The following is a 7003-nucleotide window of genomic DNA, read 5'->3' as shown; positions in this document are numbered from 1 at the left end:
AAAACATAAATTGTTGGAAATTGTTTGGGTTCTTGGCTGATTGCTCTGCTCTTTTTGTTTATTTAAACATAAGAGAATTAAGGCAAAGAATGAGAGCTAAATTAACAAGATTGAATTGTTATATATATATATATGTGTGTGTGTGTGTGTGTATTCCTTTGTGTTGGCCTTTAATAAATTACAAAAGAAAAATAATGGTCAAATTGACAAGGATTGCACGATCCATTCCCATTGTAGTGGATTTGCAATGATGATGTTTGTACTAGACAAGAGTATGTATCTGCAGTTTATTACATTGCAATTATGCCTGTTTTTGCAGCTATGGGTGTGCATTTGTGGATTTGCAGGATGGAGAAGAAGGCAATTTTGTGCCTATTTTTGCAGCCATGGGTGTGCATCTGGAAACTGCTCGGTTTTTCAAACCTGATTTGAAGTTTCAATTGTATATCACATTTTCATGTATTGAATTCATGGTTTATGTTTAAACCATGAAAACTTAATTGATATTGAATATCATGTACTGAATTGATGTTAATTATGAATAATTTCTTTTAAATTATGAAAATTTTCACTTTTCAACCACAACTGAGTATATTGATACTACTTCTGCCAAAACAGGGATAAATTGGTCACTTGTAACATGAGGGCATAATGTAATTCACCATAATGATGTGGGTATTTATGTAATTGAATAAGTTGACTAGTGATAAATTAATAAAAAACTAAGATGTCAAACTTCAAAGGGCATTTTAGTCTTTTCACTATTATAAAACGGAAATCTATAACATTACAGGATGGAAAGTATCTATTTGTCTTTCTCAAACCTTTTGGGTACCAACTTGTCATTACGGAAAACCTTGAGTATGTTTAAGTCGTTCGCCCATTTTTAAGCTCTTTCTTCTTCTTTAATTATATCTCTTTTTTCTTTTTCTTTACTTTTTTTCATAGTTACCCCATTGAACTCGGACACAATTTCGGGTTTATCACATGGTTTATGCAGTAATTTAGGTTTGGGAACCTGGACATAGCTCCAACACAATCACAGAAAGAGTAAAAGGTAATCTATGAATGGATATGTTTTGATTTCTCACTTAAGGTTTCCTTTTGGATTGGCTTGTCAAAACTAGATAATCAACTAACCGAATAAACCATGTTGAGAAAAGGAGAAACTGGATAGTTATTGGTAGAGAGGAGAGAGGAGAAAATTTAACTGGCAGACCTCCCAAGTTTACATTTAAAGAAATGGTATTTTTGAATTTTTTTTTAATTCAGAAAAGCTAACGTGGCACACTTAGGATTCATTAAACATGTAAAACGGGTTAAACTGAAATCATTTAAACATATATGGGTAGAATCATAATTAACAGAAGTTTGTTTAAATTTTGAAATTTGAAAACCAGCCCCCACCCTTCAAAATCGCTTAATCGAGCCATATACCAAAAAAACGACCGACGAACACATTTCGTTTCTCTGTGATTTCTGGTGATGACAATGCCTTAATTCCGACAAAAATTCGATCATAAAACTTTCTTACACAAAACCATGGCTGACATTCATAAAAAGGAGGAAAACCCAACTTCATTCCGAATCCTAGACTCCGACGGTGCCAACAGTTCAAAGTCTATCGAAGAAGACGCTTCGGTGGATCATCCGATGAGTCAAGGTCATCCAAAGGCAGAGGAGACAACGACGACATAAGAAAAGAGAGAAGAATCGGGAAATGGTTCTGAAAAGGAGGACGCCAGCGAGAATTCAAGCGAGGAGGAGGACGGCGGTGAAGAAAGGGTACGTTTTTTACTTTTTGTTTTGAATTCGATGAGAAATTTGATTGATTTGTGCGAATTTGGGGAATATGTAGGTGGTTTTATTGTTATGATGGTTGTGGCGTTTTGTCGAGCAGTTAGCGGGCATAGGGAGAGTGGCTTTGTTTGGGTTCCCGAAGATGGGGGAAGGCAAGAGAAGTTGTTTGTGGGAGGTTGGAGGGCTGGGAATGGGAGGAGATGGTGGAATAGGGGGCTAGAGGACTGCCTTGCATATTGGATAAAGATAAATAAATAAATAAAAGATTTATATCAAAACGTTTTAGTTGAGAAATATCCTTGAAAAATGATTTTGAAATTAATAAATAATTAGATAAAGGCATAAAATCATTATTTATCTAAGGATGAATGCCAAAATAAAATAAAATAAATAATAATTCTTGGATTAAAGTTTCTTTAATTATAGGATGAGAGATAAGGCTGAAACTAATTTATTTCTTGATGAAAATATAAAAAATAAAATTATAAAATAAGAATTTACTAACAGAAGAAAGGATTCTTGATCTTGAATGCTTTCAATGAAACATACATAAATAGCTGAACGAGATTAAACTCTTTTAATAAAATACGTTTTTCTTTTTTGGAGATAAATAGAAAAAGGAGATTTATTTGAATATTTTCAAATTTCAAAAAACATTTCAACGGCAAAATTATCTTATTTGATCTTCCCCAACTTTATAATTCTTCAAATCTCTCAAATTCCTCTCTCTCTCTCTCTTAACCCTAACGTATTTCTCAAATTTGAAATATGTTATTATGTTTACTGTTCTCCAGGAAATGCTGAGTATCCTGAGGAGCCATTCAATCTCTGTGATGCATTTAGCAATCCTCAACCTCAGGAAAGCCTGCAGATTCTGCCACACCCAGTTTGGGGCGACTACGGATACCCAACGAAGAGAGGTGAGGGTTGGATCGGTGATCCCAGGACCTGCGAGCTTGATGTTGGAAGATTATCTCAATCACTTTACTTCTGTCAGGATCCTGGTACAGAACCTGTAAAGAGGCACTGGCCATCAATAGACTTGGGGACTGAAATTTATGTTAGTAGTCAAGATCAAGTTGCAAAATGGACTATTAGTGATTTTGATATTTTAATACCGAAAGAATGAAAGTTAGAGTTTCATTGTCAAATTAGTAGGATTTGGAATTTTTTTTTTTAGGTTGTTAAACATTCTATAGCCACAAGGAAGTTAATAGTAATAATATTGTTCTGATCTTCTCTAGAATTTCAGTCTTTAGAAATGATGATAAAAGATGAAGAAATTGCTTGATTGTAATAATGAAGAAATTGTTTTTTCTTTTTTCAATAGATTGGATGTCTTTTGTGTTGGTCGATTTTGGATAGTCTTTGTATAGATTGGATGTCTTAAACGATGGGTGTTGAGATAAATTTTTGGTCACAAATAGCCTCTTCCTTTCTGGAAGGCTTATATGTATTTGTGTATGCCTGTGGGTCTTTGTGCTTTAGGGTTTGTTCTGTGTATTGAACAAACATAGAGATAGAGCTGTGAAAGAGTTTATTTTTTTTTTTCAGAGAGTGCAATTTTTTTTTTTAACTATGGAACGACCAAGTGCATCCTAGAGGGTGAAAAAAAGAGCATTGGAGGAAGATAATGGTATTGTAGGGAGGAAATATAAATTTAAAATTCTACTACCAAATGGGGCTAGTGTAGAATTAACTCTATAGGACCCCGTCCTCCAAATGCCCTTACAAGACTTCATTAAGTTGGTGAAAGGTGAATATTTTGGAGCTTGGCAAGAATGCAAAACAATGAGTCAGAAAAGAACAATAAATTGGAAAAATGAAGGGCTGTACCCCTACGAGAATAAGATAAGAAATATAATGGACTTTGGGAAGTTCAAGCCACATAGGTACCATATTTTATAGCTAGATGTGAGTATTCGTAGTCTAAGTGTTTACGCTGTTTGATTATAAGAGTTTCATGCCAGGATTCAGTGATGCTTTAATTTGTTTGTTTCATTATTAGGATGGATCCAGTGAGATTTCCAATACTTTTGAGGTTAGTAGTTTTTAATATTTCTGACTTTCTGCATATTTTTGCTTTAATTTTGATTTTGAACATTCATTGTGGTTCTTTGTTCATCTTTTATACGCTTAATGAAGAAATTGTATTCAGTTTTATGATGGACTGGTTTGTTTACAGGGCATGTGGGATTTGACACCGATACTGATCTATTAATGGAGCTGCCAGAAGAATACACTTTTGAAATTGCTCTTGCAGATTTGATTGTATGTTGTTAGATAATTAAAGGAATTGAAGAAGTTTTGGCTTTTTGGCTTATCTTTTCGGTTTATGTAGTCACTTATTCTCTGCTGCTTATGTACAGGATAATTCCTTGCAAGCCATATGGACCAATCGTGAAAATGATAGGAGATTATTAGGTATGACATTTGTATGATGACCATATTTTTGCTTTGCTGCCTATTACATTTACTTTTATGTGTTTGTTTTGTAGATGCTTGATTTTCATGCTATTTACTTCATATTTCTATTTTTCCAATTCTTTACAACGTTGAACTTCAAATCTATTATCATCAAACTGGCTCAATGGACGTGCAAATTAATTAGTTCATATGTGAATTGATGAACTCCATTATTTTTCAGAATTCTTTTGTTTATTGTTCACTTCATTGTAAACAGAGATAGTAAGGTTTGACTTCGAAATAGATAAATATATATAAACTAGCTTTCTTTAGAAAAAAAATTATCACGTATCATAACATAAAACTTTTTATGAAAAGAATAATACAAATGAGAGCAAGAAAAAAAATCATCATTCTATTTTTTAACTTCTCTACTACTTTTACTAACCAAAGCAAAGTAACCTTTTTTTTTTTTTTTTTTTTCCATTGTTTGGTTTTCATTACTTTTATTTACAAAATAACTTTGATCAGTTGTGATATCATTCTCATCATGATATTAATTCTATCAGTTCCCTATACCTTTCCCTAGATTAAATGTGCTTTCCACTTATTCCACCAAGAAAGGACGGAACTTGATATCCTATTGTTTTAGTCTAAGTGATGTCCTCAGTTTTCAACTAATTGGACAAAGTTGATATTGTCAGACAATTTTATCATGCTGTAGTATTCTCTCCTCTTATTGTGTTTACATTATGTTTTTTTCTAAACTTTTTCCATTTATAGTTTATATGAAACCTGTTTTTTCAAAAGTATTAGCAAATGATCTCATATCTAAAAAATTTGCTTAAAGCCCTATTGCTCTCCGTAGTAGAAACAATTTTAAGCATACTTTATTGGTGTTAAATTGCATATATCAATTGCTGAGGAGCCTTCAAGAAGGGCTGGTGTGGATGTTTTTGCTGAAATGGGAGTTGAAGTTACAATGGAGGACTTTGTCCCTTTCATGGGAACTGGTAAGAGCTTAGTCACTAATTACTTTTGCATTTTAGCAATTTATTTGATAAAGCGATTCAATGTGTAATCATTTTGTCGTATTTTATTGAATGATGATCAATTTGATTTTGGCTAAATTGATTATTAATTGTTAACTTCAATTGCATGGCTATGATATTGATGAGCAATTGAAGAATTGTAATGGCCTGTGTTTAATCCTACATTACTATAAGCATGGTTTTTCTGTTTATGAAGCAAAAGGAGGTAGATAACTTGTTATAATTGAATGAGGAATCAAAGGTGATGTGGAATTGATATTACTTTCAAAGATACAATTTTCAAATATAAAGAGAACTAATTTATGTTTGACTGTTATGGATCATTCTATTATTGTATTAAATTGGAGTTTTGATTTGTAATTTTAGCTTTTAATATTTACATGTCCTATGACAACGTAATAGGCGAGGCAAACTTCTGAGGGGATGTAGCTTCTGTTAAAGGAGTGAAGGGATTTGATCCTGAGGCAGCCAAAAAGAGGTTCTTTGAGATATATCTGGAGAAGGTCATTAACCAACTATTAAACCACATATTGCAATGAAAAGATGGTTACCCTTTACTCACCTCTGATTTCGTTCAATGGTTGCAGTATGCAAAACCAAATTCAGGAATAGGATTTCCAGGAGCCCTTGTACTGATTAATCAGGTATGTAAGCTAAATAATTTCAAATGTCATTTTCCTAATTAATTGTTGCGGCAATTAATGATTTGCTAATGAAATGCTGCTGTAAAACAGTGCAAAAGCAAAGGACGTATAATTGTCTGAACTTGTCTTCTTCATCATTAATAAAAATTAAGAAGCCTGTTTCATCTTGGAAAAATATTTTGGTCTCTAATAACCTTTTTTACAAAAATTGGAGAAGACTTACAGTTCATATTTAGTTTATGTCATTTTGTCTTTTTCTTCTAATACTCTTACAATGTATGATTTACAGTTTGCAGACCATGATGGAACATGATCCGAAGTCCTTCTTCAACATCCACTAGCTGTCATTTGTGCGAAGGATGGTCAAATTTATATTGCAGATAGCTCCAACCACAAGGTAATTAGCTAATAGATGAAGATATAAAAGATATTTAAATCACTGTAGCCTGCCAACATTTATTGAATGTTGTGATGATAAATTTAAAGCTTCATGAATGCTCATGATGCATTACTTGGGGGCTCCTGTTGAGAGTTGATCACATAACTGATAAAATGAATGTGAATTATCAAAGCTAACTTCTTGATTTTCATCTCTTTTTGGGTGAAATTTCAGATCAAGAAGCTGGATCCAGCTAGTAAAAGGGTCAGTACCCTAGCAGGGACTGGGAAAGCTGGTTTCAAGGATGGAACAACCCTAGCAGCTCAGGTTAGAAAAATAATTTGTGTCCTTACTGAATTCTGCTCATACTGGTGGCTGAGAATTTTGTATATGTTGCTTTGAAGGAATTTTAATTTCAAAAAAAAAAAAAAAAAAAAAAATACTGCAATTACTTGTTTATTATTACATATTTGCTTCAAGTACTTGAGAGAAGAATTATTCTTTTCAAAGAGTAAAACTAATCAATTATTATCATATTTTTTATCTTCTTATTTCATCCTTTGACACTAATCAATTAATATATGGATTAAGATCTCAAACATAACACGTAGAATATATTATTCCTTTCAGAAGCCCTCCTCCCAATCATTTAATACCACCTCTATGCATGACTTTTCTATAAATATATACATGTTAATATGCTATATAATAACATAATATAC

General features: G+C 32.6%; 1 long non-coding RNA gene across 1 annotated transcript; it reads left to right on the top strand.

The window, feature by feature from the left end:
• The first annotated feature begins 3807 nt into the window (after nt 1-3807).
• On the top strand, nt 3808-6611 carry LOC116105559. Its single transcript, XR_004124091.1, has 7 exons — nt 3808-3841; nt 3986-4071; nt 4170-5219; nt 5661-5761; nt 5846-5902; nt 6192-6299; nt 6516-6611. It is a non-coding gene; the product is annotated as an uncharacterized LOC116105559 (long non-coding RNA).
• The last annotated feature ends 392 nt before the right edge of the window (nt 6612-7003 follow it).

This window comes from Pistacia vera, unplaced genomic scaffold (assembly GCF_008641045.1).
Source record: "Pistacia vera cultivar Batoury unplaced genomic scaffold, PisVer_v2 Contig50, whole genome shotgun sequence".
NCBI lineage: Eukaryota > Viridiplantae > Streptophyta > Magnoliopsida > Sapindales > Anacardiaceae > Pistacia > Pistacia vera.
This window is presented reverse-complemented; position numbering and strand designations above follow the sequence as displayed.